This window comes from Chenopodium album, chromosome 2 (assembly GCF_948465745.1).
Source record: "Chenopodium album chromosome 2, dcCheAlbu1.1, whole genome shotgun sequence".
In the NCBI taxonomy this organism is placed as follows: domain Eukaryota; kingdom Viridiplantae; phylum Streptophyta; class Magnoliopsida; order Caryophyllales; family Amaranthaceae; genus Chenopodium; species Chenopodium album.
The window spans coordinates 14542082-14552278 of NC_137835.1; the positions used below are offsets into that span (position 1 = coordinate 14542082).

General features: G+C 34.6%; 1 long non-coding RNA gene and 1 pseudogene across 1 annotated transcript; both read right to left on the reverse strand.

Moving 5' to 3' along the window:
* Positions 1–617: 617 nt before the first annotated feature.
* On the reverse strand, positions 618–1265 carry LOC145569020 (secreted RxLR effector protein 161 pseudogene; annotated as a pseudogene).
* A 1291-nt stretch (positions 1266–2556) lies between these two features.
* LOC145583467 (uncharacterized) lies at positions 2557–3490 on the reverse strand. The gene is made up of 2 exons (XR_014100125.1): positions 3302–3490; positions 2557–2779 (listed from the first exon to the last, which is right to left on the reverse strand). It is a non-coding gene; the product is annotated as an uncharacterized LOC145583467 (long non-coding RNA).
* Positions 3491–10197: the final 6707 nt, after the last annotated feature.

Below are 10197 nucleotides of genomic sequence, written 5' to 3' on the forward strand. Positions count from 1 at the left end.
AAGGATGTTTTGACTTTTACCACATTTACTTAAGCTTATTTGACTTTTACCACCTTTTAAAAATAATATTACCTAGTACCGCTGTTAACTTTTATTTGCAACTCACGGACTCCTAGGCGATAATTTTTAAAGCATGATTAATAAATTATTAAATTGTACTACGTATATTAAATTGATGATGGTTAATAAACCACCATTCACAACAGTACGTGAACACCCACGCACCTTACCACTAACCACCCCTTTGACACCATGCTAAAATATAATGAATTGTATTCTCTGTCAATCTCATTCAACATAAACGGCCATATACAAATATATAGACTAGGATACTTGGAGGGCAAGACCAAATAACCTAAAGATAATCACAAGATATTCTAAGATATCTTTCATATATAATATTCACAATATTTCACAATATTTATATTTCCTAATACCCCTCCTCCAAGTTGGAGAGTACGAATCTAGGACACCCAACTTGCGAAGAAGAAACTCGAATTTAGCTTTTCCCAAAGCCTTAGTAAAAATGTCAGCCAACTCAACTGTCGTGGGAACATACGAAGGTATATACCAGGTCTCTTGGACCATAGAGACACGTTATGTAGATAACATGTATTTTATGTTAGGTCTCTTTGGCCAATTTTGTAGTAGTGTATAATCGTCCCATTTGTAATCGCATCCCGAACAAAATGACAATCTGACTCAATATGTTTTGTTCGTTCATGAAACACTGGATTATGCGCAATGTATAACGCAGACTGACTATCACAATAAAGGTGCATCCCATTCTCATGTTTAACACCTAAGTCACCAAGAAGTCGCTTCAACCACTTGAATTCCCAAGTCGTTGCATTCATACAACGATATTCTGCTTCCGATGAAGAAAGAGCAACAGTAGGTTGCTTCTTGATTTTCCATGACACTAGGGACAAACCAAGAAGCACAAACCAACCAGTTAAGGATCGTCTGGAGAGAATACAACCTGCCCAATCTGAATCACACCAACCTTCCAACTGTGAAGCATTATCAGATCTCAATAAAATTCCCTGTCCCGGACTCTTCTTCAAATATCTAACAACTCGCACAGCTGCTTCCCAATGATAAATCCCGAGATTTTGCATAAACTGTGATAAAATGTGCACAGAGTATGCTAAATCGGGTCTCGTAACAGATAAATAAACCAGCCGACCTATGAGGTGACGATATTTCTCAAAATCATGAAAATATTCTCCTTGAGATAAAGCTAACTTGTGATTTTGTTCCATAGGGAATCTACAGGGTTAGCATCAAGTAAACCGGCCTCAATAATAATATCCAATGCATACCTCCTCTGGAAAATAAAAATTCTCTGTTTATTCCGGGCTACCTTTTGCCCCAAAAAATATTCCAACACTCCAAGATCTTTCATCTTGAAACAATTTCCCAGATATGGTTTAAAACTGAGCATATCATTTTTATCATTGCCTGCAACAATTAAATCATCGACATATACTAACACATTGAGCTGCATTTTATCCTTTGTCATAGTAAATAAAGAATAATCATAATATGACTGTTTAAAGCCATCATTTTTCAAAGCTGTAGCAAGCTTTGCAAATCAGCATCTTGGAGCTTGTTTAAGCCCGTACAGAGATTTCTTCATCCTGCAAACTTTGTCAGATGTATCTTTCTCAAAACCAGGGGGAATTTTCATATATACCTCTTCTTCCAAATCACCATGAAGAAACCCATTATGAACATCCATTTGATGGACTTCCCGATTCTTCACCGCCGCTACTGCAAGAAATGTTCGAACCGTCACCATTTTTGCTACAGGAGCAAATGTCTCGTTGTAGTCTAACCCTTCAACCTGATGATGGCAAAATATGACTAATCTCGCTTTCAATCTCTGCAAATTCCCATGCTCATCATATTTTTCTTTGTACACCCACTTGCTTCCTAGTGCCTTTTTTACCAGGTGGTAGTTTTTCTAGCACCCAAGTACCCTGCTCTTCTAGTGCTTGGATCTCATCTGCCATTGCTTTCCTCCAACCCTCATGTTTCATGGCCTCCCTGAAACTTTTAGGTTCATTTCCTTCTGTAATAGCAGCAATATATTTTCTATGTTTCACAGAAAACCGGTGAGAGTCAATACAATTCGTTAAAAGGTAAACAATAGATGAGGGAAGTGACGTCGCAGGTGAACTCTAAGATGTAGATGGACTATTATTTCGGATCGTGTGAGTTACATAATCACGTAGCTTCACAGACGGAATTTTAGGTCGCATGGCTTTACCCAAGGCCTCGTTCACACTGTTGGCTTTTGTGGTCTTACTGCTGGCTAGCTGCTGTGTGGGTAGGGGTGTTCATCACCGGGTACCCGGGATTTCGGGTACCCGGAAGTGCAGTTAGTAATTTTGACGGCCCATTACCCGACCCGGTAAAAGCAGGTACCTGCCCGCTGATCGGGTACCCGAAATTTTAATATGTATGCTTTTTTTTAAAAAAAAAAAAAAAAAAAACACACACACACACACATGCTGTTAATATGGAATTATAAAACTGCTGTTAAAGTTCAAAGTTCAAGGTGTCTAGCTAGAGAGAGTTCAGAGAGTTTAAGGAGTTTACATCAAATTAAAACAACAAAACAACCAAATAAATTACAAAGTCCAAATAATATTTCAAAGCCACAAATCAAACTAAATGGGAGAGAGGATCATTTCAGACACTTGTGACATCCGAAGCTTCAATTGCCTCATTAATGATAATTGTTGGTTGCTCCGAAACCAAGTCTTAACCCCTGCACAAAATAAATCATTCCAAAAAAAAACATATATCAATTGTAGAATATCACAAAGAATTAACAAGAAAACATGAAAATAACTTATCAAACATAAGCAGCGAAATAATACAAAATGCAAGCAAACATGAAAATAACTTATCAAACATAATCACACTTAATCAACAAATTAACCCCAAAAAATTCGAATAAAACCCTAAAAAATGTAATTTAAAATAACTGGAGTATAATCACACATTATCAGCAAATTAACCCAAAAAAATTCAAAAAATATCCCTAAAAATGTAATGGAAAATAACTTGAGTATAATTAAACATAAGCAACGAAATTTGCCCAAGAAAATTTGACAAAAAGCCCTAAAAAATGTAATTGAAAACAACTTGAGTATAATCCAACATAAGCAAAGAAATTAACCAAGAAAATTCGACGAAAAACCCAAAAAAATGTAATTGAAAACAGCTTGACTAGAATTTAACATAAGCAAAGAAAAATTAACCAAAACAATTCGAGAAAAACACCAACCTTACGCGACCGACGATGGTCGGTGAGGGACTAACGGTCGACGAAGGTTCGCCTGAGAGGTAGGACGTCGGTCGCCTGAGAGGAAGGAAGGAGGGTCGCCTGAGAGTGTGTGTTTGAGAATTGAGAGTGAGCGAGGAGAGAGGAGAAAGGAGAGAGAAGAGGGGTAAGCTTGAGAATTGAGATGCGTCTACTAATTGTCTGAGGAGAGAGATGAGTAAGTAACCCTAATTTGAGTTCCAGCCAAGAAAATTTAAACAAAAAACCCCGGGTATTTAACGGGTACCCGCAACACTTAAAGGTCGGCCCATTACTCGACCCGCAAATCTGGTATTTTAGCGGGTCAGGTACCCGACCCGCAAAATTGGAAAAATTCAAAATTACCCGGCGGGTCAACAGGTCGGGTATTTATGAACATCCCTAAGTGTGGGTGTCTCGAAGGGGCTGATCAGTGTGGGCAGGGGGCTTTTGCGAGCTGCCAATAAGGACAGCAACATCAGTGCTCGCTGGAGATCCTGCGGCTTGATCTGATGGCCTGGTAGGGGACTCCATGGCCTGGTCGCGGGCTGTGTCTGCAGGTCACCGGGGGGGGGGGGGGGGGGTCACGGACCTCACTGCCTCCCCCTCAATTATCTCTGCCTCCTTGTTTCTCACTGTCGCTTCCCCCATAGTACTCCCTACCTCCCTCTCACTCACAGTCTCCTCACTGCCCCTGCACTCGCACACTCCCTTTCAACTTCCACGCCCCACTCATCATCACTCACCCCCGCATCCACAAAATGGTCATCACTTACTCTTTTCTCATCAAGTATAGGGGTTATGTAGGGGTATTTCGTTGCATGAAATTGAACATCCCTTGACACAAAAATTTCCCGAGTTTCCAAGTCATGCACCTTCCATCTCTTCTTCCCAAAAGGATATCCTATAAACACACATTTCCGACTACGGCTAGCAAATTTGTAACCTTTACTCCTTTGATTATATGCATAGCATAAGCACCCAAACACCCTAATATGCTGATATGTAGGTTGTTTGCCAAATAATATTTCAATGGGGGTTTTAAAATTAAGCAATCGAGATGGGGTTCTATAGATCAAATGACAAGCGGCTTCCACACAATCCCCCCAAAATTTTAAAAGTAAATTTGCTTAAAACTGTAAAGCCCTAGCAACATTCAAAATATGTTGATGTTTTCTCTCAACACGCCCATTTAATTAACAGCAACCATAAATCAACCCTCAAAACCAACCCCGACCCATGACCAAAAACCCACCTTCAAACCACCCACAATCACTAACCCACCCCCCAAAACAATCGCTAACTTACCCCATCAAAGATCTCCTATCTTCTTCTTCTTCTTAGTATTAACCACACCCACCCTATAAAAACAAAACCACAAACCCAATAACCCACCCCCACCACATTGTCGTAATCCTAACCATTCACCTAATAACCCAACTCCACACCGTTTAAACCCCTAAACTAGTTAAAAGCCACTCTAACAACCCATATTCTCAAAACCTAGAACACCTAACCTAAAATAGCTTAAATCTAAAAGATTTCCAAAAAAAAGAGTGATAAGTGAGGAGGAGCGGTGATAGCAAGAAGGTAACTTCGTGAGGGTGCTGGTGATAGTATGGTGGTGGTAGTGGTGGTTGATGTGATAGAAAAAAAAATAAGAAAGAGAGGTGGTGGTAATGGCTAATAAGGAGGAGGATAGAGAAAATAATAAGTGGTATTGATGGTAGTTTTTGTCGTCACTGGGAATGAGGCTGGAAAGAGAAGGTGGGTTAGATTTTAAAACTTTTAACTAGCCATTTTTATTTTTTTTTGGTGGAAAGGACGGATTTTTTTATAGGTATACAATATAAATGTTAATTTTATAATATGTTTTTATTGAAAAATAAATAATTTATAAAGGAGAAGAAGGGGTGAAAATTGAATGTAATTATAGAACATATTTAATTTAAGGAAAGTGAACCAAACAACATTCATACATGTTTTGATTTAAAGCTAATTTTTTTTTTTTTAAATATGAGAAAGGGGAATAAAAAAAAGAAAGGTTAAATGATGAATTAACATGTGACATTGGTGAAAAAATTAATTTACATGTTGCATAATGAAGACGATAGTTTTTGTTTTTAAATACTAAGTATAGAAATATAGATAGATATAGATAGACTAGTTTTGGACCTGTTTATTGAACGGGCTTATTATATGTAAAATTTATAAAGATTTGTATACCTTAAGATATCAAGCTTACATAACATTCGAAAATGATGTTGTTAGATAATAATTAATTGTTTGAGGCTGTGAGCAACATCTATACACCCTCCGTGTTTTTTTAAGTGTTACACTTTGACCAGCATATAGTTTTGGGCAATTTATTTGAATTAAATAAAATATGCAGTAAGTGGGGTAGTTGGAGTATTAAAAAATTGTAAAACAAAGATAATGGGGTTAATAATTTATTGAAAAATAATGAATGTGAGAGGAAAGATATAATTAAAAAAAAAATAGTATTGAGTTTAGATGGGGACCATGAGAGGACAGAGATATAATATTAGGAAATTCTACAATATAACCCGCTACATTTAGAATTCCTACGCTGTGCCCTTACTTTTTAAAACTTCTATATAGTAACCCGCAAGTTCATTTAGTGACTATATAGTAACCTTGCCGTTATCTCACTGTTAATTAATTCCGTTAGTGGGACCCACTCTCCAATTTTAAATATTTTTGCGCGTTGTAAAATACTAAAATGTTACATTAAAGGCTTTGGAGGCCATTTTGGATCTAAAGGGACTAAATTTGTACTGTACTTTAGAGATTATCTTCTATTCTCATCACAAAGTTCAATGTGCTTCGTATAAGATTTGTGTGTGTGTGTGTGTGTGTGTGGGTGGGTGGGTGGGTGGGGGGGGGGGGGGTAGTTTATTTTTTGCTAAACGTCTCTTTGTCCATTTCTGGTCAAAATCGCCATCCATTTTAATGGGGCAAACTTGAAACCTCTCACATTACATTATCTACATTACAATGGCAAATCTAAAGTAAACCATTCCAATTGGAATCTACTTCATAAACAATAGTAAAAATCGTGCTTTAATAATTGAGTACTCTACGTCTCTACCCAAAGCCTCAAATAACATATAAAGTCGAGTAAAACATAAAATTAAGGAAAATAATCTAAATTAAACATGCAAAAATTGTATAAACAATCTCAACAACGTGAACAACCAAGGAAATACTTTGAAAAATCAAAATTAAAGTTGACTGAATTCAAATTAAGTAAAAAGAAGCAATACATAAATAGATAAGAAAATCAATATCAAAATCAACATATAAATAAACAAACTCAAAAGATCAAAGTAACTCACCAATCAGAACATGCATATGAATACGATGATAGGTCTTTATTTTATAGAGTCAAAATTTTATGAAGAGAGATGAGAGAGGAAATCCCATTAAGTAATTGGGAATTAAAATTGTAATTAATATGATTACAAAGTGTATTTTTTTGAGGAGTATTATTGAATTGGAATATAGTAGGCTACGTACTAAAGAAGGGAAAAGACCTAGGTATTGAATTTGAAGGGAAAATGAATGGTTATTGTAAATTAAAGGTTGAATGGCACATTTATTTAGGAATTAATTGTTGTAAAGGGAGTAGAAGAATCACCTCAATGAGATAGAAGATGAACTATGCAAAAGTCTGTAACAATAATTATTTCTTTATTTATTTTGTGTAATAATATACAATTACTACATACTTAGCTTTATAAGTTTTTAATTATATTTTTATAATTGTTAATTAATTAATTACTTTTCCTTTGAATTAAAAAGAGAATAGTGCACACGTGGCACATTAGATTGGAATAGCAAGTTAGCAACCACTTGGCACATTGGATTGAAATAGTGAACATTTAGCGCATTGGATTGGAAAAGAGAATATAGGATGGGGACGTGTGTGTCATGGTTTGAGTTTTCAAATACTAAAATAAAGATATGGATATTGATGAGGATGAGTTCAGTTAGATTAATTTGATTTAATGTATAAATTAAATTAAAGTAAGCGTATGTTGGTAATTTTATTGTTAAAAAAAATGCATTTATGAAAAATAAGGGCCTGTTCTCATTCATTTATTTTTAATTCAGTTCAGTTCAGTTCAGCTCTAATCAGTTCAGTTCAGTACAGGTCCAATCAGTTCATTTTATGTCTAATGATATTGCTAATGATATAAAGCAAATTTATTCTTTTAAACTCTTATTACAACAACGACAATAATAATAATAATAATAATAATAATAATAATAATAATAATAATAATAATTATAATTATAATAGTAATAATAATAATAATAATAATAATAATAATAATAATAATAATAATAATAATAATAATAATAATAATAATAATAATAATAATGATGATGTTAAACTCATTGACAAAATGAGAGTACTATAAAACTTAAACTAATTTTATTTTGTAATTAAATAGTATATGTTTTTAAAATGTTTTGGGGTTTCATGTTATTATTACATTTTTCATAATTATTTTAATTATATAGTATATTTTTATTAAATATTTTAATATGTATATTTGTATATACACATACGTATAATAATAAATAATCAAAGATCACTAATGTAGTTAAAAATCATTAATTAATAAGTTCAGTTCATTTCAATTCAGTGCAATTTTAGCTCAGTTCAGTTCAGCTCAGTTTAGTTCAGCTGAGTTCAGTCAATCAATGAGAACAGGCCCTAAGTAAATTTCATGTAAATATTATATTTTGTGAATGATTATTGCAAATAATATACTTCATCCGTTTTTTTATTATTGCACCATAGGGGTTGGGTACAAATATTTTGGTAGTGGAAAAAAGTAAGAGAGAGAAAGGTAAAAATACAAATTTGCCCATGTGACATATTAATAAACTAAAAAGTAAATGTGAAAATCCAAGGGTATGTTGGGTATTTGTAGTGTGAACACAAATAATTTTTTTCCTAAAGAGGAAATGGTGCAATATTTATAAAACTTCCTAAAATGGCAAGTGGTGCAATAATAAAAGAACGGAGGAAGTATATGTAGGTTCTATATTTAGTAAATGTTAGAAATTAAAAGAAGGAAAAATTCACTTAATAATTCCAAAACTTTGCTCAATTACTTTGAATTATCCCAACTTTTGATTATTCCGCAACAATTCCAACTTTAACCTGTTTTTATCTAACGATCCCAAATCGATCAATAAAATTCAACAACCTATTATTGTAGGTTATTTACCATGTGTTGTCATGTGAGTGGTTCAATAAAAAAATAAATTAAAAATAAAAAAAACCTTAAAATAGAAAAAATAAACAGCCCATTACCCAGCCCGACAGCCACAACCACCTACTTACCTAGGCCTCAGCCCTAATAACCACCTCCTACCCCTGCCCCATCGCCTAAAGCACCCTCGCTCTTTCCATAACCACATGACTGTAACATATTAACATACCCTTCTCCCTATCCCCACCACCAAAACTAGAACCCCATGCCCCGAAACTGCCCTAAACTCAAACCTCAAAAATCCAAACGAAAGCTTCCACCCTAAATGAAAGATTTCCCTACCTGAAGATTTCCTCCCACCCATCAAAACCAGGGTTTAAGTGGTGGAGGAGCACCAGATTCATGATATGAAAGAGATAGAGTGAAAGAAAACAATAAAGGGGAAGGTGACGGATTTTTGCAGTAGGCTTAATTTGGAGGGGATGGTGCTGGGAAGGGAAATTTTCTAGTATTCTGGGAATGGGAGAGTTTTTCCGGCGAGTTGGGAGGGAGAGTTTTTCCGACGGGTTGAGAAGGGGGAATTTTTCCTAGCGGGCTGGAAGAGAGGGAGGTGTTTGTCAATTTTAATTTTTTCTTTTCATTTTTTGGACTAGTAATTGAGCGACACGTGAAATATTAGAAAAAAAAAATTAACCTTTTTAGCAGGTTGCCGGTTTTTGAGATTAAAGAAAAAAAATGGAGGTAAAATTAAAGTTGGGATTATTCTAGAATAATCAAAATATGGGATTATTCATAATAAATTGAGCAAATAAAGTTGAGATTATTAAAGAGTATATTTCCTAAAAACAAAAAAATGGTAGTATGTTTTTTCATTGAAAACATACCATCTTCCCCATCGTCCATTTATTTCTTTTGTTTATTATATTTACCTCCAATGAAACGAGATTTAAAAGAAGTGATTAAATTCGACCATAAAATTCCTTTTTTTTTTAGTTTTATGGACAAATTTAATCATCCAAAGCCACAAAATTGATGATAATTAGAAAAACTATATTTTACTATTTATCTATCTTGTACTAAATCTTTTTTTTTGTCAAGGGGGCGAGAGTTTGGAGGGTAGGATACAATGGTGGTTGTATGGGGATGGAAGTTTCAGTACGTAGTAGTGTGGGGTGTTTCTTTGGTGGGAAGGATTCTACAGTGGTTGTATGGTGGTGGTTTTAATTGGGTTGGGTGCAATGATGAGACATAAGGGTTGTTTTTGGATAATAAGGTAGCACTTGAGGAGCCATTACGGATGAGGAGATGCAACTATCCCCCTCACTTTAGAGAAGAACTATTATAAATGTCTATAATATTATGTTAATTATGAAAGAAGATCGTTCGGCAGTGAAAGGGCTTCCATGCATGTCTCCATGATCATTTAATTAGTTCAATCCCTTTGTCCAAATTTTTTTTCCTCATTTATTATTTAAACTTTTCTCCTTTCTTTCTTAATTCCTAACATCATTTTTTTTTATTCATTCGTACTACCTCCATTTAATTTTATTTGCAACTTTTGGGGTGGACCAGACTTCTAGGTTAAATTTCTAAATGACGTCGTTTGAATTTAACCAATGTGTAGTTAAG